At 40.5% G+C, this 26,529-nt stretch overlaps 1 non-coding gene across 1 annotated transcript; it reads left to right on the forward strand.

The window, feature by feature from the left end:
- The first annotated feature begins 1,507 nt into the window (after window positions 1-1,507).
- Window positions 1,508-1,614, forward strand: LOC131241762 (small nucleolar RNA R71). Its single transcript, XR_009169327.1, has one exon. It is a non-coding gene; the product is annotated as a small nucleolar RNA R71 (small nucleolar RNA).
- Window positions 1,615-26,529: the final 24,915 nt, after the last annotated feature.

Here is a 26,529-nt window from a genome sequence, read left to right on the forward strand (position 1 = left end):
CCCAAAAGACATACTCATGACTCCATTCCTGCAATTAATGATTGCGTTTGAAGTGGTAAGGAGTGGGTGACCAAGAATGACGGGAATTTGATTGCTCATGTTATTGATGAGTTCCGTATCCAGGATGATAAAATCTACTGGGCAGTAGAATCTATTAACCTGGACCAACACATCCTTAATTATCCCTCTCAATACATGAACTGAGCGATCAGCAAGTTGTAATGTGATTAGGGTGGGTTTCAATTCACCTAAACCTAACTGTTTGTAGATTGAGTAGGGAATTAGATTTACGCTTGCTCCTAAGTCAAGAAGTGTGTGCTCAATTCGGCAGTTCCCAATTACTCAAGGTATAGTTGGCTATTGGGATCCTTGAATTTTTGTGGCACATCTTATTTCATGATGACACTCACTTTCTCAGTTAAGAAGATTTTCTTTTAAATATTTTGGCATCTTTTGGTTGTACACAAGTCTTTTAGAAATTTAGCATATGAAGGTATCTGTTTAACCGCATCCAGTAGAGGAATATTGACCTTCACTTATTTCAACACCTCTAGAATTTCCTGAGAGTTAGAGAGAAGTTTTAATGCAACCAACTGTTGTGGGAATGGGGCAACCGGCTTGCCTTGAAGTTCCAGTTCTTATTCTTATGAAGCAATGCTAGGTCTATCATTGTTGTCCTCTTCTAGGTCCTTAGGCTTTTTAGCCCTAATCGGAATGGTTTTATCAATGGTCTTCCCACTCCTAAGAGTGGTGATAAATTTAGCGTGCTCCATTTGGTTTGAAGAGCTTAGGTCGCTAACTTCATATTATGGTTTTAGATTGGGAAGAGGTTGAGCTAGAAGGCTTCCCTTATTCTCAATTATATTCCTTGTGTCAAGCCCTTATATAGCTTTTATAAGGTCTTGAAAGGCTTGTAGCATCCCCTGATTGAAAAGCTCTTGCTTTTGAATATGTTTTAGAACCAGATCCTCTTGAGGTTTCTCTTAATTTGGAATTTAGTTGAAGAAACCTTGAAGGGTAGCCGTTTGTCCATTCCTCCAACTATGATTGTATATATTGGAAGTAGGTCCATTAGAAGGTCTTTGATAATTATTTACGGCATAAGATTGCTCATTTAATACCTCTTGAAAGGCAGGTATTGTCGGACAAGTTTCAGTTGTGTGAATGTTATTAAGCACAAATACCGCAAACAATTTCATTGACCTTATACTTCTTTAATTTTATGGCCACGACTTTTCTCATGAGATTAGACACTTTAGCATTAATATTATCTTCCTCTTTCAGAAGGTATAATTCACCCCTTTCCTTTAATTAAGTGGGCCTAGAAGTGGTGCTTGATTTTGGATAAGTGTCCCATGATTGTGTGTTTTCAGCAAGTCTATCCAAATAATCCCACACATCATCGATGTTTTTATTCATGAATTCCCCATTGCACATTGTCTCGACTAATTGGCGCATGGAAGATATTAGTCCATCTTAGAAAAAGTGTGTAATGTGCCACGTTTCAAAACCATGTTGTGGGCATGAATTGACAAGATCCTTGAACCTCTCCTTACATTGGAAGAATGTTTCATCCTCCTTTTGGGTAAAGTTCATGATTGACTTTCTAAGGGTGTTTGTCTTATGATGTGGAAAAATTTCTTTATGAACTCCCTTATCATGTCATTCCATGTGCTAATAGATCGGGGACGTAGTGAATGCAACCATGTCTTAGCTTTCTCTTTCAAAGAAAAGGGAAAGATTTTCAGTCTGACCGTATCCTCAGACACGTTAGGAAAATATGAAGTGGTTATAATCTCGTCAAACTCTTTCAAGTGCAGCTATGGACTTTTAGATTCAAGTCCATGAAATTTTGGAAGGAGCTAGATCACCCTTGGCTTAATATCCATGTCCTGTATTTTCTGGAAAAACCATGCATGTGTGTGTGCTCACCCCCGCCAGTTGTAAATAATCTCACAAAGTACGAGGCAGGGGTGCTTGATACACCTCATTCTCATCCTGGACTTCCTCAGCCTTAGGTTGAAGTTGTTGATTTACCAGTTGATTTGCTGCCATAACTTCAATTAACTTTGAGGATCTCGAGTGGTGTCTAATCCTATGATGGATAAATAACCCCTCAACCAATCCTCCTTCACTTAAAAGACATCGAGTGTTATCACGGACCCACTTGGGCATGAAACACTCTCAACCCTCGAAACCTAAAAGAGAGAAAGGAAATAGAAATCTTAGAAATAGAAAGAGAGAGAATTAGAAAGAAGTTACCAAATTAGAAGTTTCTATCTTATGATCCTACAAAATAAAAAGGAAAGTGAATTAGTTTCTAAAAAAAAAACAACTTAGTTTCTAAAAACGAAGAAGGAAAATTTCTAAAAACAAATTAGGAAAGTTTCTAAATCTAAAAGTAGAAAGAAAAGTTAGCTTTTAAAAATAAATTAGAAATAACCCTAATCTTATCTTATTTAATCTATCTTATCTTATCTTATCCTATCTTATCTTATCTTATCTTATCTTATCCTATCCGATCTTATCTTATCTAATATTATCTTATCCTATCATATCATATCTTATCTTATCTTATCTTAGAATTAGAAAATAAATTAGTTTCTAAAAACAAAAAAGGAAAGTTTCTAAAAAAAAAAACCTAATTAGGAAACTTCTAAACCTATAATTAGAAAGTTTTTAAAAATAGAAAAAAATCCTAAAAATAGAAAATAAAAAACCCTAATCTCAACCTAATTTTAAAACTAGTTAATCTTAGAAAAATGTAACCGTTAATCCCTGGCAACGGCGCCAAAAACTTACTTACAACCCCAAATGTAGGGTTGCGATGTAGTAATAATCTCGGTGAGATTGAGGTCGAATCCACAGGGACTAATCTCATGTGTTTTCTGAAAGTGAACTAGAAGAAGATGAAAACCTAAGTCTGGAAGTATAGAGAGTAATTGTGAGAGATTTAATGAAAAACTTAAGAAATTCAAAGGTGGGAAACTAGGGTTTCTAAGGATCCACTTGTAGAGATCAAGGAGATCTATGCTTAATTCAATGACGCAACTGGAATCAGGGTCCCATCTTATCCAATTGGAAGATATCTCAGTAAAATCAAATCTGAACTTCCTTTGACATAATTCTCAATGGATGAGAGGTGTGAGAACTGGAAGTGATTCCATCATAAAACCATGCCCATGAGACAAGGCAAACAACAGGATTTACCAATCCCACAACCAATCATAAGAGAATCATGAAGATTAGAAGGATTTCATCACCCAACCATGCCCATGGGATGATGGTGAACAACGGGATTTCCTAATTTCATAATCTTAATATATGAAAAGAACATACTCAAAGCTATCGCAAATCTATTATAATTTAAGTTACAACAAACCATTAAAAACTGAAAGTATTTCTTATAATCAAACTAGAATCAAAGATTGTTCAACTTAAATGTGAATTAAAGAAATAAAAAACATCCTATCACACTGCAAGCTTCATCTCTTAGCCCTAGCTAAAAGGTTTAGCCAATCATGGGCATGATTGAACTAGAATCTCTTAAGAAAAGTATAAAAACAACTAAGGGAAGAAAAACTCTTGGCAATGGCTTTTCCATGCTTTTGCTCCACTCCACAAATCCTAGAAGATGCTTAAGAACATCCTAGGGAGTCCTATTTATGGTTGTGGAACTCCAACTTTCGCACCTAGTTGGAAAACTCTAAAAATCGCCTCAAATTTACGTAGTTTCCCAAAATAGGCTTCACTCTATGCAATTTCACAGAATGACCTAGAGTTTTAGAATATGTTTCTTTAAGACACTTTCAGGAATATGTTTGTTTTCAATACAATTTCAGGATTCCTTTTCTTCACTTCAAATATTTGATTCTCTTCATTCTTCACTTGGTTTTCTTGGATCTTTAAAATGTGACTTCTTCAATCTTGGCCTTCTAAGATCCATCCTATGCCTTGGTGATTCTTGAGCATTAAGTTCATGCTTTTAGCACCCTTTTCAATCTAAGCTCTTAAATTCACCTTGCAACACAAACATAAGTAAAATAGAACATTAAGCATTATCATGTTCATAAAACCATGTAATAAATGGGGTTCACTACGTAATATTTGACCCTCAATAATACGCGGTATAGTATCAACTTCTCATCTTTGCTTTTTCAATCGCCATTGATTTAATAAATGATATGCTGCGAATCTCTGAATATTTGTAGCTTCTTTACGCTTAAGATTATGGCTTCCCTTAGACCAGCAATGCAGGCTTCGTACTCTGCCATGTTGTTATTGCATTCGAATGCGATTTGCCTTGAGATAGGAATAGGGACATCATCGGGAGAGTAGAGAATTGTTCTAATTCCTATTCCTTTAGAGTTTGTTGCACCAGCGAAGAAGAGCATCTACTCATCCACCTTCATGTCCTCTTCTCCCTCAATGAAGAGGAGATCCTCAACTAGGAAGAAGGTCTTCAAACATTAGTAATCTGAGTGGGTAGCTACATGATCGGCAAGTGCTTGCCCCTTTATTGCTTTCTGAGTGACATAGGTGATGTTAAACTCAAATAGAAGCAGCTAGCACTTTGTTATCCTTCCCATCAGTGTTGGCTTCTCAAATAAATACTTGAGCATGTCCATACGAGAAAGGAGAAGGATAGGATAGCCAAACATGTATTGACTAAGTCATTAAGTTTCCCAGGCTAGGGCGAGTCATGTCTTCTCGAGCACTAAATACCAAGTCTCGTAGTCAATGAACCTGCAACTTTTGTTCCTTCCTATTTCATTGTGTTAACTAAGAACGTAGTTGATGGCATCTGTGACTACTAAGATGTATAATAGAAGAGGTCGCCCAGGTGATGGCGACACTAGAACTGGGGGATTCATCAGCTATTTCTTGATTTTGTCGAAGGCAGCTTAACAATCTTCGTTCCATTCTTTTGGTAAGTTTTTCTATAAGAGCTTGAATATTGGCTCACAATTGGGAGTGAATTGTATGATGAAGCGACTAATGTACTAGATCCTGCCGAGGAAGCCTCAAATTTTTTTCGGTCCTTAGAGGAGGCATTTTGATGATAGTCATTTTCTTTGTGTTCGTCAACCTTGATGCCCTCATTAGTGACTATGAAGCCGAGAAATTTTCATCTGGTTGCACCAAAGAAACATTTTTTAAGGTTGAGATGGATCTTGTATTTTTATAGCCTGTTGAAAAGCTTCTTCAGGTCTTCAATGTGTCATTCAATCGTATGAGACATGATGATCATGTCATCTACATAGATTCCATTTCCTTGTTCATTATGTCATAAAACAAGGCCTTCATTGCTCATTGATATGTAGCTCCTGCGTTCTTCAAACCAAATGGCACAACCCTGTAATAGAAGCTTCCCCATGGCATGATGAATGAAGTCTTTTCACGGTCTTTTACAACTATCTTGATCTTATTGTAGCCTAAGAATCTGTCCATGAATGAGAAGATCTTATACCCCATAGTGTTGTCAACCAGAGTGTCAATATGTGGCAGGGGAAAGTCATCATTAGGACTGGCTTTATTGAGGTCTCGAAAGACGATGCACATCTTAACCTTGCCATTCTTCTTTGGTACTGGAACAACATTGGTGAGCCATTCAGGGTAGCTAAAGACTATTAAGAATCCCACATTATATGATTTGATGACTTCTTCTTGAACTTTTAGTGCCCATTTTAGCTTCATTCTTCTCAGCTTCTGTTTAACTAGTTTCATTTCAAGCTTAATCAGTAAATGATGCACTACGAGTTTTTCATCAAGTCTAGGCATGTCTTCGTATGTGAATGTGAAGTTGGATCAAGGAATCTACCATTTTCTTCTTGTACTCTGGAGACAACAACTTCCCGATGTGTACTTCTTGGGGAATTTCAAGAGTCCCTAGGTTTACAATCTCAAAGTCATCTGCCATGACATTAGCCTTAGTTTTAAAATTTTTGAGATCTTCTAGTTCGAAAGTCATGTCATCATCTTCCCCATCTTGGGCTTTGTCTAGACCCATGAGTTTGAAGTCTAACTCCTTAAAATCATGTGTTGACCTCAAACTCATGCGGCTTCATAGACAAACTAGGCATATTATTACATGCAAGTTTTGACAGATTTTTTAATTTTTTGATGTTTTTATAAAGCTGGAATATTTAATGTTTTTGGATTTTAAAAGTTTTTGAAATTTTTAGATCCAAGGGATCCAAAACAAGTCAACATTGCAAACTATGATTGAGGCTGCCCTAAATCTGGATGCCAATTGCTACTTAAATTGGCACTTTTTTAGACTCGTGCCCTTAGATGGCTCATTAGCCAATTTAACTATCAGGGGGACCGAAGTCCAACTAAGATCCCCAGCCCTTTTGATTGAAGTTGATGAGATAGGTGGAGGATCATGGCCTGGCCCAATGACCATTACCTCTACTAGGTCAGGGTAGAAATTAGGGTCAAAGTTGTACTTTGTTCCTCCTGGGTCACTTACCACAAGTTGGAACTCTTTTAACTACTCAGCTTATATTGGTATATGGATATCAGACCAAACTAGGGTTGGCCATGTCCCCTTCATGGTTTAATAAATGGGTTCCTTCTTCTTATGGTTTGTTATGTGGTGTTGTTGCCCTTGGTTATGGGCTGCTGATGTGGACATGTTGCGTTATGGATGGAAGGCTAAGCGGGCAAGTCACGCTCCTAGTTGGTTAGTGTTGAGACTCATATATTGCATATTTAACCCTTCAATTACATTAGTTTTCCTAGCATTTAATTGATAATTTGATTTAATTATATACATTTTTGTCATGCGAGGTGATTCAAAAGCTTATGATAAATATGTGCTTAAAAGGATGGATTTAGAGCTCAAAAGAAGATAATGAAGAATTGGAGATTTGAAAGTCATTAATGAAGAATTCACATGCCAAAGATCTAAAGAAATCAAGTGAGGAATGAAGAGAATCGAAGGTTTGAAGTGAAGAAAATGAATCCTGAAAATTGGCCTACAAAAATATATTATGGAATTCTGAGTCTAAAATAGAAAAGTCCTAAAACAGACTTTGGTCCGACTGAAATTCAATTTTGGTCCGACTGAAATTCAATTTTGGTCCAATAAAAATTAAGCAAAACAGTCCAGCAAAAAGAAAAATTTCCAGCCTTAATTTGGTCTGACCAAAGCCAACTTCGGTCCAAACGAAATCGTGCAGAATTGTCCAGCGAGAAAGTGAGATTTTCAGCCTTAATTCGGTCAGACCAAAGTGTAACTTTTTGCATAAATTTAAGGCAGTTTCAAAGTCGGTCCAAGCAAATACTATAAATATGGGTCTCTTAATTATTTCTAAGCACGAATTAAGGTTGGAAGAGTGGAGCATGGTGTTGAAGAACTTTGAGGAGTCCTTCCTTCTTCCCTAATCTTTTTGCAATGGAGAGCATGTCCCCTTGACTGGTTGGAGTGGGCAAGTTGTGCCCTTGGTTAATTGGCGACGTGGTGTGGAGGGGTATTATGGCATTCTCGTAGTCCTTCAAATGTTACACCTGTTGCGTTGAGGGTCAAATATTTCATATTGGACCCCATTTATTACTTGGTTTTATGAACATGATAATGCTTAATGTTCTATTTTAATCATATTTGTGTTACAAGGTGAATTTAAGAGCTTAGATTGAAAAGGATGTTGAAAGCATGGATTTAACACTCAAGAATCACCAAAGCTAAGGATTGATCTTATGGGATCAGAATGAAGAATTCACATACTAAAGATCCAAGAAAACTAAGTGAGGAATGTAAGGCCCGTATCCTAGTTCATACCATTCCTTAGACTCCTGCGACCCTCCCTGTCGAATTCTGACTACCCGTGACCCGTAATCGGAGTTTGTCCACAACCCTAAGTCGCATCCTGTGGATCTGAGTCTACTCGACTCGAGACTTGTACCATTTCGACCGTGCCGTCGTCGTGGTTCCAATGCTGCGGCTTGCGCACCGACGCGATACCCAGGCCAGGAGTTGTGGGCCCACGCATATTTCGAGGAAACATCACGCCTTGCGAATCCTAAGAGAATCTCCACCCAATCCATCACATCAATCAATCAAGTACTAGTTAAGTACACAACCCATCACTCTCTTACATAAGCCATCCCCAATGTCAACCCTCATGTCACTCACACCTATCACTCATACCATCCCTTTTCATCCCATCATAACCTCTCTCCCTCTCATTCTCTATACCATTCCAAGCAACCAAGGGGTAGACATCTAAGCTCTTTCAAGAGAGCCAAGTGTGGTCCACTTCCTACCCCCCTCATCTGTCATCCTAGCCCTTCAGTCTCCATTATCCTCCATCAAAGTTGAAGCCAAGGAGCTTAGCATTCCAAGGAGACTAGAAGATTAGCAATCGGTGAGTGTTTTGTAGGATTAGATTTCAATTTTTGTGATGAACCAAGTGGGGCCTACCGATTGATGGTATGGATCCTATTTGGGACCCATCTTGATGTATGTATTGTAATCCTAGGAGGGCTCATAGTGGCGAAGCCCTCCATCACACAATTCTCTCTCTCTCTCTCTCTCTCTCTCTCTCTCTCTCTCTCTCTCTCTCTCTCTTTCCCTGTTGCGACCCACCTTGATGAATGGATTAGATCCACACTGTTCGTCAGTGGCAGCCACCTCGGTGTCCACCTTGCTGCCCGATTGGGAATAAAAATATCTGCTTGATCCATAACATGTGGCCATCTAGCATGTGGGACCACCTGATGTTGGTGTTTTATCCACCGTCCCACGTGAGGCCCACCTTGATGACATGCTACATCCACCATGTGGGACCCACCTGTTGTGGAAGCAAAAACCTTACAGCAGCAATATAACTATTGTATTGACGTCAATAAGTTCTGTGGGTCTAATCATAAGGTATGTGTTATATCCAAGTCGTCTATCCTCATCATCCACTGATTGGGACAGTGGGTCCCACCATGAGGTATGTGTTCATCTAAGCCGTCCATCCATGGGGCCTACCTCCTGCACGTGTGGAATCCATACCTTCCAGCAAGGACGGTGGGATCACCATGACGTGAGTGTTCTATCCACGCTGTCCAAATTCTGGACGTGGACCCCCATAAGGCATGTGTTTCATCCAATTGTCCATTCATGGATGGTGATGTGTGTCCCTCATCCACATCGTCTAGCAGTCTGGACCGTGGAAACCACCATGACACATGGGTTTGATCCCCACCATCCATCCAAACTCCCAGGCCATGGGCCTAGTAATGAGGCAAAATCAAATCTCAGGTGGAGCGCACCGTCCAATAAGTGGACCCCACCTTGATCTATGTATTTTATCCCCACCATCCATCTGTGGATGGTGGAAACCCACGTACTGCATGTATTATATCTAGACTATCCAGATTATGGGTCTGCCATGATGTAAGTGTTTTATCCACGTTGTCCATCCGTGGCCCACCGTGAAATCCACACCATCTAGACGGTGGGCCCTGTACGGTGATGTATGTGTTGTACCCACATGTGTGGGACCCAACATGATGTATGTGTTGTCTGCACCATCCAGCGTGGGACAGTGCTGAATGCACAATGATGTACATGCTTCATCTACCTCGTCCATCCTGGGCCGATCATGATGTTTGTGCTGTCCACGTGGGCCCACCATGTTGTATGTGTTTCATCCACAACCGTCCAGTCCACTGGACGTGGACCCCATCATATTGTATGTGTTTCATATCCACGCCGACCGTCCATTTCACTAGATGTGCAGGGTCCACCTGCTGTATATGCAGGGCCCACTTGGTGTATGTGAGGCCCATTATGGCCATGTATATGAGGTCCATGGGTGAGGCCCAATATGATGTATATGAGGTGGTTGTGTAGGGCCCATTGTGATGTATCTATGGCCCATGTATGGGGCCCATTGTGATGTATTTACAGCCCATATATGTGGTCCATTGTGATGTATTTACAGCTCATGTATGGGGCCCATTGTGATGTATATGTGGCCCAGATATGAGGCCCATTGTGATGTATATGCAGCCAATTTAATGAGGCCCATTGTGATGTATATGTAGACTAGATATGAGGGCCATTGTGATATATATGGGGCCCGTGTTTAAGGCCCAATGTGATGTATATGTGGCCCATGTAATGAGGCCCATTGTGATGTATTTGCGGCTCGTGTATGAGGCCCAAGTGATATATATGTGGCCCTTGTATGAGGCCCAAGTGATGTATATGTGGCACTCGTGTGAGGCCCGATGTGATGTATACGAGGCCCTTATATGAGGCCCAATTGTGATGAGTGATTCCACCATGATGTATGTGTTATATTCACACCGTTCATCCATTAATCTAAGGTCGTGGGCCTCTTTGCCTTGAGAGGCCTGCCCTAATTTATGGGCTATATGCCCACCATGGGGCTGCCTTATGAGGTCCATCATGATGTATGTGTTACATACTCTCTCTGGGTCATGGGCTCAGAGAGAGTTAGATTCAAATCCCAAGTGGACCACACAATAGGAGACAATAGTGGTTAAATGTCCACCATTGAAATCCTCCCTAGGGCCCGTTGTTAAGCCCATTACCTTAGGAGCAGTGATGGTTAAATGTCCACATTGTAATCTCCCTAAGGCCCATTGTTAGGCCCATTCTCATCTCCTCTTATTAGGCTTATCCCAAACCGTTGGGCCCCTATTGATGATACCCATCTCACCCTACCAGGCTAACCTAAACCCTTGGGCCCCCATTGATGCTAGTGATGCCCATCTTTCCCTTGATTAGGCTATCCCAATCCGTTGGGCCCCAATTTGATAATGGTGTTTTCCACTATACCTTGTAGGATTATACAAACCTTGGAGCCCACCTTTATTCATACCAGGCCTTTCATAGGAGATGTGGCCCTCCTAGATACATGTGACAACTTAACGTTTAGTGTCTATACCCAAGGCTCACATAGATGTTGAGTGGACTGCCCAACCTGTTTGGAAGGACACATCGTAAGTGTTGTATTGTATATTTAGCACCCTTAGTTGTCAAATTTTTTGTGACAAACCACTTTGGATTGATGGACCTGTAAAGTGATGGAAAGTTCACCTTCAAGTTGAAGTGACGAAAATTTCCCCTTCAAGTGAAGATGTCTACATTCAAGTCATGGAGTATTGCTTTAAGTTCAAGTACAGCCTCAAATTCAAGATCAAGTCATGGTGGTAGCTCAAGTGCAAGTTCAAGACCTAGTTCATGTGCTATTTCAAGTCTTTATGTTAGCTTAAAGGCACTACAGGTTCAAGATCAAGTTCAAGAACTTCAAATGTTCAAGATTAAGTTCAAGAATTTCAAGTGTATAAGATTATGCTTCAAGAACTTCAAGAACAAGATCAATTGGAAGAAACTGAAGTTACATGGTTCAATGTTCAACTTTCAGGTATATATGACCCTAGAAAGACCTTAGGATTAGGTCATTCATATTGTATATTCTATATAGGTTAATATACTTATCATAGGCTTTAGTTCAACTAGTCTTACCATATGTTCGACTAGTCCAGGCTCTGGCTTGACCAATCCAGGGTTTGTCTCAACCAGTCTAGGAAATAACTTGTCACGCCTCAAACTCGAAAACCGGGCTGACAAAATTCTCGATTGCTGAATCCGGTGCTGACAGCCTCCGTAGTACCCCATTCTCAGCTCCCAGCGCGCATGTGCCAGATTTCGATCTTAGGATCCTACAAGGAGGATTTTCCAGCGTACATTTATGTCGTAATAAGCATAACCACAAGTTTACACAAATCACAAAGGCAACATCATCATCACATATCCATTAATATAAACATTTGAATACAGTGCTGAAAGGGAAATACATATATCGAAATCAAAGCTCAAAAAGCCTGCTGCACACTCCAAGCTTAATGCTGCTGCAACCTGACGCCACCTGCACGCATCTATCGTGTATAAGCTTATAGAAAGTATAGAGGGTGGTGAAAGTGTATGCGTAAGGTAAGTGCTAAGCACACAAATACAACATCCTAATCATACAATATTAGAAATACTGGCAAGATCATGAATCATACGATATCAGAGTAAGTGCAAATACTGACAAGTTCATGAGTCATACAATATCAGAGTATGTAATACGGATCAGCTATACAAATGTGGAATCATGGAGAGCCAAATATCAGATGTTGATAATACAATATGTAAATCCTGATAAGTCCATCTAGGCCATATAAGTATAGAAAACATAACAACTCAAAATGTCATATGCCTGCGGATGCAATAAGCGATGCGAATGAAATAACCAAGTTGGAGTGTGAGGTCGGGATGACAGTACGCAGTATCACAGGCTACGGGGTCCATCACAAGGGACTTCTATACACCCCCTCCCAACCGAACACGACACAGTGGGAGACGCGGCCTACTGGTATTTGGCACTCGAGCGCTCATGTTCCACTCGGTCTAAACATTGGGGCATCTCCTGGCCTCGGAGGTGTAGGGACTTTCTCCCACGGACATCCAAAGTGCCCAGATACTCGAACCAAACATTTCTCGTGTCCCATCTGGCTATCCACGACATGCCTGTCGAGGCTACGACCCTGATGTCGCTAGGGCGTACAATGATCATGTCACACATATGCGCGATGCATGAGTCACACCGTTTAGTCATGCAGCAATCCTGCGCGTACCATGTGCTCATGTGGGTAACTTTTATCAGTGAGTCCCATAAATAATCTGCCCAATGGCATATGCTATGATCAGTCACTACTCATATCAAGCATACATATGATGCATAAGGCATGAGTCATCGAATTATACTAAGCATGTTATATAGTGATGAACTATCCTCATAACAAAGATGGGCCTAGACGACCTACACACAAGTGTGGGCCTATCAATGGGCCCTAGGGAGAGTTACAATGCGGACATTTAACCAACATTATCCTCACAATGTGAACGTCAAACCATCATTACTCCTAAGGCACGGCCCGTCATAAACATCATTACACAAACCATGGTGGAATTGGACATTGCAATGGACCTTATGTACATCCCATTGGGCCTCAACCCATGGGCCTCATATATATCAAATGGGCTGCATCACATGGGCCTCATATATATCAAGGTGGGCCTCAACAATGGGCCACAAATACATCAAGATGAGCCTCCTCAAATGGGCCTTATATATATATATATCAAGGTGGGCCTCAACAGACGAGCCACAATTACATCAAGATGGGCCTCATAAAATCCCAAAAAAATGAGTCGTATTGAAGGATCATTTGGACCATTCCCCAAGTAACAGTGGAGATAATAATTTTCATTATTTAAACAATTCACAAGGGCCCACCATATGTTTTTTTTTCCACCCAATGTAATCATAAGGTCTTAAAGACTCAGATTAAGAGGGGACAATAAATATCATATTGGTCCAAACCCTGTAGCCTAAGGGTATTAATGGTAGACGTTCAAACCCAATGTTTTTACAATGTGGTCCATGTGATCCTAGGTTGGGGGCATCACGGTGTGGCCTGCTGTGATGTATTTGAGATCCAACCATTTCATAAGTTAACATAAAGATAGATGAAGTGAAAACAAAAATATAAGCTTAATTGGAAACTATTGTGGCCCTTAGAAGTTTGAACGGTGGACGTCACTGTCCACTACTTTAAATGGTGGGGTCCACTTGAACTTTAGATCTGACTCATTCTTTGCCTCAGGCTTTTAGACGAGCTTGCCAAATGGATGGATAGATTGGATGCAACACATACATCAAAGAGGGCCCCACATACTGGGTGCATGGTGCACACGTCACCAAGGTGGGTTCCACAACACCTGCTATGTCAACAGTAGCCATGGGGCTAGTGTGCGGTACACCAGCTAATCCAATCCCTCCACATATGGGTCCCACGTGGGGCCCACAATAACGTTTATCTACCATCCAATCTGTTAATAAGTTTCATAATGAGGAAAAATAAATTTCATAATGATCCAAAACTTCTATGAAATCCAAAGGGATTTTAATGGCAGACGTTCAATCCCACTGTTTCCTGCCATGTGGGCCACCTGAGTTCCAGGTACGACTGATTTTTGGGGTGCCCCACTGCAAGAAGGTGGCCCACCAAATGCACGGTGTTGACGTCCCACACACATAATGGTGCGACCTACGTCTGGGACCACGTCCCTGCCCACTGCAAGTAATGCAACAGTAGGACGCTACTCTAGCGTACTCTGGACGAGTAGCAGTAGTGCCTGCTGCACCTCTTATATAATTTTTTAGTTTTTATATTATTCTGTAGTTTTTCCTAGGTAGGTCCCGCATCAGGTGAATCCACTCCAGCCATTACATTTCATGGCTCAAGACTGACCAAACAAGCCCAATATTTAGTATATTTTTGTTCAAGGTGGGTCCTAGTCAATTTTAACGGTAAAAATCAATATTTTTTATGTTATGGCCTGCCAAAAAATCGGATCGAGTTCATTTTTCAGCTCAACATCTAAAATGAGCTGGGGAATAGAATGGACGGCGTGGATTAGACCCATACTTCAAGGTGGGACTTGCATAAGCGGTCCACCCAATTTTTGAATCAAAATGATTTTTTTTGTCAGCACATCCCACTGTCTGTTCACACTTCACAGACCACGTCTAGCATCCTTGGATGCTGGATGGTTTGAATATAACACATTGTTTGAGGTGGGCCCCACCTACGAGCGTGCTGCCTAGGTGGGCCACCAAATGGTTGGATGGTGTGGATAAGACACACATCAAGGTGGGGCCCATCCGAGTGGGCCACAAAACCACATCATTATACACAAAAACAAATGAAAAAAAGGGAGGGAGAGAGAGAGAAAGGGACACGTGTGATGGAGGGCTCCGCCACTGTGAGCCCTCCCTTGCATTCAATCATACATCAAGTGGGTCCTAATACATGTGGGCCCACCAAATCAAAGATCAATGGTGGAGATTCCTTCTCCACCCAAAATGGAAGGTCTAGATGACCTCTTTCAAATGAGAAAGTAAAATCATGATGGGGTCCATGGAGAATGGCCCCATCATGGAATGATCATGAGAATCATAGTGGGCCATCGGCCACATCTAGGGTCCAAAGTGAGATCCATGTCATCAATCGGTAGGCCCCACTTGGTCCATCATCAAAAGAATGAAATCTAGGCCTATAAAACACCCATCTTTGATCTCTTCTTCCTTCTTCTGCCAATGCATGCTACAACTCCATAGGAACAATTTCAACGATTGAGATGAAAGTTGGATGGTGGAGATGGGAGATAGAAAGTGGGCCACACAAAGCTCTCTCATGGAGCTTAGACATTGGATGCTCTCATAGGGTTTGCTTGAAAAAAATGAATAATTGAGAGAGAGAGGATGGGATGTAAAGAGAGAGAGGGATGGGTGAGTGAGTGATGGATGATGGGTGAGTGATGTGTACTTGACATGTAAGGGATGGGTAGCTTTGACTTTGGGGTTGCTTTTGGGGATGGGACATGTACTTGACATGTGAGGTGATTGATTGGATTGATTTGACATGTTGTAGAGATTCTCTTGGGATTGCAAACACGCGGCATTTCCTCAAACTGAACGTGGGCCCACATCTCCTAGCCTGGGTATCGAATCGGTGTGCAAGACGCATCATCGGAACCGCAGCGACGGCGTGGTCACTAGGGTACAAGTCTCAGGTCGAACCGACTCTGGAATAAGGGAGGCAACTCAAGGTTGAACGCAAATACAGTTTACGCATCGCGAGTTGCCAAAATTTGACCGGGGGGACCGCGGAAGCCTATAGAACAGTACGGGCTAGGATGCAGGTCTTACATAACTTGAAATTTAAGAATTTTTTGGTAGGGTCACGACCAATCAAGCACCCTTCTCGACTAGTCATAGGAACAGTGTTTGACCAGTCGAACAGGGCTCGACTCAAACTCCAGCAACCATTTTGAGCTCCACTCGAGCAGACGAGAAGTCCACTCGACCAGTTAAGGGTCAGTTTTATCCGATCGTACCAGACTTTTTGAAATTTAGTTGTTCTCAGGACCAATCAAGGGAGACCTTAGACCAGTCGAAGGAACCATTTTTCTACCTATAAATAGAGGTCTTTTCTCAGAGTTTTTCATTCATTTCTAGCTAAATCAAGCCACCATTCTAAGAGTTAAGTCCTTGTGATTGTGAAGCTATTATACGATAATTTAAGATTCTTTTATAGATTTTTTATTTATAATTTCTTGATCTCTTGCTACTTCAATCTGATTTTATAAAAGGGAATTCTGAACTATCCCTTTTGAGATCCAAGAAATTGAATCAAAGTAGCCCAAGGTTGAATTAATTTAAAATTCATTTAGACCTAAAACCCTTCCATTTGTGTAATTAAACATTGAGCATCTTCATCTTCAAAGAAGCGGTTCTATCGAGCTACATCGAAGAAGAATCTTCAAATAAATATTTTATACGTTCTGTATTTGGTTTGTGAGATTATCCAGAAAATCTCTGTTTTTGGTTTTGACTGAGATCATCCAGAAAATCTCAGCACGGGGTTTTTTTTATTGTGTAAGCCTAATTGAAAAACACAACTGTAAATGTTTTAAGGTGAACCTTGGAAAACCTTCTTTCTTAGTGAAAGCCAATATCACGTGGGTTGTGATTATTGGGAGTAGAGTAGGTGTGGCTATTTGCGAACAGTTGGTGTACACATCGAAGCAGTATAATTCTTGAAGTTGTGGTGGATGTTGTATGTGATGTATATGTGTTGAATGCTTGTATCTCTTTCATGTACATGTGGTGAATGTTGTAATAGCTAGATTTCTTTCTATTGCTTCTTGCTTTAGTTTGAGTTTTTGATCCTTACTGAGTTCAAGAAATCAGGTTGTCCTACCATAAACCTTGGTTTTTGGTGTAAGGTTGTCCTTTGAACAACGTTTGTATCAACCTCTCAACACTATTGCAATTGAGATTGTTATTTATTTCAGCTATCGATTTATATATTCTGCATTTTATTTTTATTTGGCATAGTCATATTCACCCCCTAGGACTGAGAGCTTGCCCTTTTCAAGTGTTATTAAAGAATAATAACTCATTCCCTTGGATTTATTTCCTGAGTTAATCGATCTAGAGCTTTCAATATGTCAAATTTTGATAGCCTATCTATTACTAGGCCACCACCGTTTGATGGCTCCAACTATGCTTATTGGAAAGCCAGGATGCGGACCTTTCTGAAATCCATTGATGAAAGTGTGTGGCAAGCAACAGTTACTAAATGGAAACCACCAATAACTGAATTTTAGGCAGTGATGGAACCAAGTTCATGCACGTATCGCGTTATTATTTATGGACCACACCTCAGCAAAATGAGAGCAGTGCAAATGCAAAGGCTTTAAATGCAATCACTTGTGCACTATCACCTGATGAGTTCAAAAGAATTATATCTTGTGATACAGCTAAACAACTTGGGACATCCTTGAAATGACACACGAGGGAACAACTATAGTAAAAAAGTCTAAAGTTCAGATCCTCACCACTTGGGAAATTTGCATGGAAGAAAATGAATCATTCACGGACTTCTATATGAAACTAAATGACATAGTTAACTCTATGTGGGGTCTTGGAGACAATATCCCAGAAAGTAAAGTTTGTGCAAAAATACTATGATCACTTCCTAAGAGATTTACTTCCAAGATGACTACCATTCAGGAACTTAAAGACATATACCAAATGAAGGTTGAGGAACCTTTTGGTTCACTTTAAACTTATGATTTGAATTTCAAAGGTCCAAATCGTAAGTTTATAGCTCTTAAATCATCCAAATCTATTCCTCAAGATAGTAATGTTAATTCTGATTATGAAAACTCAGAGGATGATATGGCTTTACTCGCTAAGAAGTTTTATAAGATTTTTAAAAGTAAGAAAAGAGTTGATTTTCAAAAACCCTCTAAGAAGAAAAAGGGCTAATCTAAACACTGAAAACTCTAAATGATAGTCAGTGCTTCAACTACCATGAATATGGGCATTTGGTAAATAAGTGCCCTAAAAGGGACAAGCCAAAGAGAAAAGGCATATTAGTCACATGGGATGAATCATCCAGCTCTGAAGTCTCTTCTGAGTCGGATGAATCAGAACCAAAATCATCAAATGAAGTTAAGGCTTTAATGACTCTAGCCAGAGTCACTTCCACAGATAGTTACGATTTGAACGAATATGAAAAATCTAAGGAGTGACCCTGAAAATGAAAATGAAGATGATATTCAGGATGCCTATAATCCCCTATACAAGGAGAGTTGTAAGATTGTTGTTAAGCTAAAACTTCAAAAAGAGAAATTTCTGAAATTAAAAGAGGATTTTGAAAATTCTGTTTTAGAAAAGTCGCATATTTTTTATTGTTTTGAAAAAGAAAAATGTGACTTGAATTTCAAAACATCTAAACTTGAAAAATTAAGATCAGAAAATGAGAAACTAAAACTTGAAGTTTCTTCCCTCCTGAGTTCAAAGGATACATGGAGGTATGCCTAGGGAGACCCTAAAGCTGAAAAGTTATTATCCTCATCTAGAAAATGTGGAGACAGATCGGATCTGGGCTATGATAAACACATGCCTCTGAAAACTAAGAGTGTATCAACTACATTTGTTAAAGGAGAATCATCTAACTCAAAAGGAAAGGGCTTGAATCAAAATAACTTTAAAAATCTAAAAACTTTTCAAGCTCTTAAAGTTAATGCTAATAATGTCAGCTTTAGAAAATAAAATTATAATTGTTTTGACTAGAAATGAAATGCATTTAATTTGGGAGAATTTCTTATTTAACATCGATAAATATAGAAAAAAGAGAATATTTATCAATTTCATTTATTCTGAGTTCATTAACATCCTCTTGATCCTTTGATTCCAAGATAGGATCTCTTAATAAAGAGAAAAATACATAAGTCAAATATAATCAAAATGTAAATTTTGGCAGTATTACAGTGCATTTTCATTAAATCTCTAGGGGAGACAGGTTGTGCGGGTTTCCCCTGCTAGGAGCCCTAAATATTCGAAATAACTTGATCATCCATCAAAAATTTCATCACAACGGCTGCCCTTAAAGATAACCTGTGCAACTCTACAGGAGTTGCGTGGCTGGCTAGTTTCGCGGACCCGCACAACTTGTATGAGTTGCGTAGCCTTCCTTCTCTTCTCTTCTCTCTCTGCCCTCAATACCTGTCAAGGGGATTGACCTCCTGAACATCTAATCAGTCAAATGAAGGGGTGAGGGGGTATTTATAGGCATTCGCACGTGTGAGCCCTCAATTCTTTTGCCATGGGCCCCACCTCGCATCACCAGGTCCTTTTTCCCTAATGGAACCTACGCACCCCAGCGCAATTCGGGCGAATTGCGTGGACCCGTGCAACTCAGGTCCCACACAACTCAAGTCCCGCATAACTTTCTTTCTCTTTTCATGCCTTTCTCTACTTCTCTCTCCTTAATCATTTTTGGTGCCCCAACAGATGCCCCCTTGATCCAAAATTTGATTTTTTTAATCAATTTAAAGGATCAAGCTTTACCATGAAGAATCTAAGTTGCACGGTTTTGTACAACTCTCTTGCCTGCGCAACTCTCCGGTCCTCGCAACTCTCTGATGGCACCTTGAGCCTATAAATATCAACCCCTTCCAATCATTTCCATCTCCCAATTTTCTATCTCTCGACAATTCCCCTTTTCTGCACTACACTCCCGCACAACTTGCCTGCACAAGTTTTCCCCACAAGTCATCCGCACTTAGTGCGGTAAATTCTTGCCTCGAAACTCTGCCAAAATTTCTAACTTTTCCCAGAATTAACCATTTTTCCCGAACTTACCAACTATGGCTTGTACTGAGAGAACTTTTCATGTAATAGAGCCACCCACAAATCATCCCTCTCATGCTAGCCTTCCTAATTCTCCTCTAACTTTTGATCCTTCACCAACTCCTGCAACTCAAGTAGCCCCTTCTTCCCTAGTTCAAGCAGCCACTCCTTCTTCTCCAGCTCACGAAAGTCCACTACATAAGCGAATTAAGGTGACCAAGAAGTGACCCACATATATAAAGGAGACGATATTACCCATCCTCGACTTTTCTTACATAGTCAAGTCGCTATCTTGGTCAATATGTCAGGCAAACATCTCTGGAGCTATAGCATCACCTCCAAAGCAAGGTCGAGAAGTCGACTGGGAGACTTGGCTGAAATCCATAGCCAATCTGTGCATAGACATTGTTCGGTCGCTAATAATAGAAGATACACCACCACCCACTCTATCTCAGAGGAAGCGGAAGAAGTTGAAATAACAGATACTTCAAGAAAAGATCCAGGAACACAAAAAGAAGAAAATCCTGAACTCTTAGGACACGATAAAGGTTCAGGATGGCTTCATAAAATTTAACAGCCCCTCAAGAACAAATTGGTGATGATTCCTTTGAACATTCAACGACATCAGTCCATTCTTAAAAGCGACCCAACGGATCAAACCTTGCAGAGTCGTATGATGTATACTCCGAACTAATCGATTCGAGAACCCCGAATGTTAGAGGGCATTCTTTCAGAGAGAGGCTTAAACAACAAATTGGCAAAGTACATCCCATGTGATTCCTGGTTCCAAGTTACAACCCTCATGCACGTTTTTCTACAGTCTTTTATGAGATGATACGCCAACGTTTCAAAGAGAGAAAATCGTTGTGGGAATCTGGAGAATTTCCCACACGAGGCTTCCTGACGTCTCGTAAATATTACACTGACTGGGCCAAGGCTATTCTTACTAAACATTCTGTGACAGTGATGCATGTTGGCCTCTAAACACTATTGAAGCAACTTCTGAGTACTTTTACAAGGATTACATGATTTATAAGGGTTTCCTGAGTTATTGGTGCCCCACCACAAAATCCTTTCATCTTCTTTAGGGTGAAGTCAACATTACTTTGTGGGATCTTGACAAGATGGCGGGTTTACCTATGACAAGTCATTTTTATGATGAATACGTTCCCCCCAACGAAGAATTCTCACATTTCTCTTCTTCCAAAAGACAAGCGCTAGTATCAGATGCTACTGTTGAACTTTTTAGGGAGATGTCCAAATTTCTCGACACCAGCAAAATCTCTCCTTTCCTTTGGCTAGCTCATTTTTCCCAAGAGCTATATAGTATATTCTCCTCCTTTTCATTGTGATCTTCTTACATTCACCAATCATCATTTTTGCTCATGATTTTCTTTCCTTGGCAGGTTTAAGAATAGTAATTCGGATGAACTGGAAAATGTACGTCGCGGAATATGAAACTCGTTAGAATTTTCATCCAAGGGTGAATTAGTGGCTTTCTTAGCATACTGGTTGAGTACATTAATGCTTCCAAGTACCAAATGGGTAGACGCCATTAGACTATTCGTATTTATTATTGCAGGTGGATTGGCAGAAGGATGAAGATATTCATTAGCATCCCTTATGCTTTGCTCATTGTATCGAGCCTTCAGGGACATTGCTACGCATTGCTAGAATCCTTCTGTCGGGGCCAGCTCAGCGTTCACCCTGTGGCACTACTTTTCTAGGTGGTTGGGTATATATTTCCCATGGACATACGATGACTCAGAAAAAACTTATGTTCACCCGTTTCGACTCCCTTTATGCCATTATCAGATAAGGGTATGCTAAAACGAATGTATGAATGGGTCATCGATGCCATTGAGTCAATGAATGCCATTGATTTTTACCAATTCTCATTCACTTAATATATCATGGATCACGAAGCTGTTGACGATGACGAGCTCCCTCCACTCGAGCAAGCATTCTTCATATCAATACGGTCTAAAAACCTGCCTTTATGAGAAGGCAGTGAGTTTTGGAGAGAATTGTATTACCCCAGTTAATTCACGTGACAATTTAGGTATGATCAGACCATTCCCGACCATTTAAAAGAAGTGACTCGCAACATGCACTGTTATGGTACATGGCCATTTAATTGGGGTTTAGTCTAAAGACAACTTCTTGTAGCTCGCATCAACTCAAAGTTCATTATACTAGGCTTTGGTTGTTTCATTCACATGACTTATCCGTGGATGTGTTGGTGGGCACATCAATCATTCCTCATTCATTGATGCTTACTAGTAATTTTGCCAATATGGATCCCCCCTCGACTCAGGAAATGCGACAGAAAAGACGGGATAGGCTATACTATTGAACATAATCATGCCCCTGCTCGTGGAGATATTTGTGTGAAGATTTTCGTAGGAGAACACATTCGTGAAGTTAAACCGGCTAACACTCTTGAAGGCTAGATTGCTCATGGGTTTCTGCTGACGCATTTCAAATATCAGAAAAAGCCCACAGCTAAGGAAAATGCCCCCACAGACATTAACGAAGAAAGCGCTCCTGTGGATGTCAACAGAGCAACTCCTATTCTGGCTCCTATGGTTCCTATGCATGCCTCTAAAGCTGCTGGGCCTTCAGAGCCCCAAGAAGTACCTTCGCCTGTCCCATCACCACCTCCTCATAAAGAATCCTCATTGCCTATGACCCGGTCACAAACACGAGCAAGATCTTCTACCTCTCCCATGGATACTACTGCAGAAAACCCAGCCTCTGCCGAAAAGAGGGAATCTATATAGAAGAAAAACAAGTAGTTATCGAAGAATATCCCCTGAGATCATCATCATCTCCATCATCTTCTAAGGAAGAAGATGAAGAGTTCATCTCTTGCAGCTCTACTTCTACCAATCGAACATCCTCTTCCAGTTGTTCAGGAAAAGAAAGTGAATCAGATATCGACGCAGAAGAAGTTAAGGTCATAAAATAAATGGAAGAAGGGTAGGTAGATATTGGTGAGGATGACAGAGTCTGACCGACTACTGGGGTTAATGAGGAACTTTCCCAAGTAGACATTCCTCAAGTCATTATTGGAGATGCTAATGAGGGAGAACCCCTGGACTACGGAGATTATGAGGATATATCCAGAGCTGACTTAACTATACCTTTCAGCAATAATTATTCTCCCCTCCCACATGTAGCACCTTCAAATCCTCCAACTGATATTATGGCATCTCTGGAGATTCTTCTGGCTCCCATGGATATGGTTCAAGTTACTCTTCCCACTTCTAGCTTCGATAAGCATTCTGCTAAAAAGAAGAGAGAACCTCCCAAAGTTCCCATCAAGACTAGCAGAGCAGATCATGGCATAACTTTCCACATTGAACCTGCTACTGTTATGACCCCAACTACTGTGGCGTCCAATACTAAACTTAGAGCTCCATTTGTTTCTAATAAGGCTTCGGACTTACCCAAACCTCCCTTGGAGGAAAGGCCATCCATAGAAGCAGCGACTCTAGCTCCATCTACTTCGGTAGTCACTGGTATAGTTTACTTTATTTCCCTGCTTCATATTAACTTTCTTATAATATACATATATATCCTTTAGCTTATGCATTTTACCTGTATTTCATAGTTTATGCTGTCTCGAGTGGCTCTACAAGCTCAAATTTTGTTGCCACTATATCAAATACCATAGCTTTGGAAAAGATTTCTCCCCCAACATTATTTTGATTAAGAAGCTCCATATCAGTAGCCATTTACATCTTTAAGGATCCATCTCAATGGTCCGACTTAGAGATAGTGATATCTTCCCTAGAAAATGCTACACGAATTGCTAGGTTCAATATTTCTCCTTTGCGCGAGTCTTTATCCCATTTTTGTAAGACCTTCTGTAAATCGGTGGATATCCGCAATATAACTATCGCACCTGAAATTCTTGCTCGACAATAGGAATTTTTACTGTTAAAAGAAAAGGTTTCAAAAATGGCAACAACTATTTCTATTTATGATAAGGAGTTTCATTCTTTGGAGGAGCAGGTAAAGGCTGCCAAGCATTCCTTGGTGACGATAATAGAGAAAATTGCAAACCTCAAGCAGCAAATTCTAGATTTAGAGGCTCAGCAATGTGAAATAAATTCAAAGGCGAGTCAACTTGAGGCTGATATTGAAGTTAACAGGCGGATAGCTGATCTGGAGCAGCTGGAAGTTTCAAGAGAGGAAGAGGCGATAAATTCTTTAGAGCAGGAGCTAACCGACGCTCTAAACCAGGCTAGGCTTATCATTGAGGTTGAAGTAGAAAGCGCGACCATCCAAGTTCAACTGAGAGATGACCTGCGTCGTTACATGCTCGTTCTGTGGATTTCAGGTGATATATGAACCCCCTTTTAAAAAAATTATCATAGCTTGTTTACGCATTTACTATTTCCCCTCTCTCTCTCTCTTTTAACATTATAGACAAGCTTTGATAAGTCATGCATGCACATTACAAACAAATATCTCATATGAACATAATGACTAAACATCATGCTTAATCAATCAAATTTTCTTATGTTGCGTTTTATCATTAATCATATAATGTTGTCTATGTGGTGTTATTTTGTGCAGGCGGCGCTAAGTTCTGGTTGCAGTTAGTAGCACACATAATTTTTACTCATAAGTAGTTAGAGCTACCATAGTTTAGACTCATAAGTAGTTTGAGTAGGTCTTATGTGAATGGCCACTGTAACTCTCTAGAGTTCTCGGGGCTTATCTCGGCCGGGGAGTTCACAAACCATGATCCGTCAAAGGGGCCCAATGAAGCTGCTGGGGTCATGACCTCGATAGGTTTTATGCACAGGGTTGGCCACAGTAACTCTCTAGAGTTTGCAGGGTGCGCAAGGCTACCGTGGGGTACCAGATTTAAGGCCTCCAGTCCATCGATGAGGGGTCTCTTGCTTCAGAGACATGTAATCTTGCTTCAGAGACCTGCCCCCATGAATTACTATTGAAATTAAACCAGGGATCTGGGGAGTCATCCTACTTCAGAAACTTACTTTTCCTTCACCTGCAAGGTCAGACCCATTCATGAGGGGCTCTCTCTAGCCATCCTCGTAATGTTGCCTGAAGCTGTACAGACGGCATGGGTCTTACGTGACTGCTTCGTCGATTGCCTGCATGGGTGTACGTGAAGCTCTCTACGGGCTTTTTAGTGTTCGCTGCTGGCTGAATAATATATATATATATGTTGCCGATGATGGTAGGTCTTATGCGTAGTTGGTCGTATAGGGCTTGGCTAGGCTGCCTTAAATGATAAGTTGCCATTGTTGTCATTAACTCTATATGTGGTTGGCCATATAGTCTTACTTCACTGTCAAAGATGGTGAATCAAAATTGATATTTCACCATTACTGATAATGCTCCACCAGCATTCGCACTATATCTAAAATAATATATATATCAGTCCGGTGATGATAACAATTTTGATAAGATAGGTTTGCATGAGCGATTAATGATGACAGTGATAATCATTGGCGTAATCATTAGCATAATCATTGACGTACATAATCATTGGCATAATCATTGGCGCACGTAATCATTGGTGTAATCATTGGTGCACGTAATCATTCCATTCATTATTTTTTCATTACCTATTCTGCCCCCCTTTTAGGTTTGAAAGGTATATCATCAATGCCTTTTGTAACTAAAACCATCGTCGCTCTATAGGCTAGCTTGTCATTGACAATTCGGACATAATTAAGTGTCTTCGGGGAAAATGCTCCACACCTTCAACCTAGTTTCTCCTTTTTTACCGGGGTATTCAAGCTGCAATACTCCATCTTTCCATTATCAGGCATTTCGAGTATAGATGCCCCCATGCTTTCCTTCTGATCAATAAACTGCCTCACTGATTTGTTGTTCTAGCCAAAGATAGAAAACAGATTTTCTAAATCAGTCTTCCTACCCGGCATCACTGACGATCTTCTCACAGTTGTCAGATTTGTTGTCACCCTCTGTCGCTTTTCGTTGTCCTTTCTCATGATGATTTCCCCTCGCCTTATCATTCTTTGTAGTATAGTTTCTAGTGTGAAGCAATCTTCCATTTGATGTCTCAAATAGCGATGATAACGATAATAATTCTTTTCCTTTGTCATCACAGCTTCTTCCGAGTATCTCGGTGAGAGTAATCTGATAGTTCCAGCGGCCAATAATTGTTCCATCATCGGCAATATATCCTCTTTTTCAAACACATACTCTTCATGTGAACCATATGGTCATGGTCATTTATCGTTCTTATAAGCTCTGCGTCGGTCCACCCTTCTCTTCCTTTTATTTCCTTCTTATCGCAGAATATACTTTTACTTTCTCCTGATTCACAACATTTACCATCGCCCTACTCGGTCCTCTTCTTTTAGTTTTGGCTTGGAATGCGGGTATCTTTTTAGTCATCAGCTCTAACGCATGTGCTTTGGTGGCCAAATCCCGAAAAGTCTTTATATTGGCACTGGTAAGTCCAAATGCGATCCCCATATCCATGGAGCTTAAGCACATTTTTACCTATTCCCTCTCTTCAGGCAACTGATGGCATGCTGCCCTTAAAGTTTTTCATCTGCCGATGAATTTCTCCGCTAATTCATTTTCCCTTTGTTTTACGGATGCTAATTCTACCATGCTAACATCGCGATCTAACGAGAAGAAATTTGACATAAACGTATCCTGCATTTGTTCCCACATTTATATCGACTCCGGGGCTATACTTGAATACCGACGAAATGCTTTGCCCGTC

Source organism: Magnolia sinica, chromosome 3 (genome assembly GCF_029962835.1).
Source record: "Magnolia sinica isolate HGM2019 chromosome 3, MsV1, whole genome shotgun sequence".
Taxonomy (NCBI): Eukaryota; Viridiplantae; Streptophyta; class Magnoliopsida; order Magnoliales; family Magnoliaceae; genus Magnolia; species Magnolia sinica.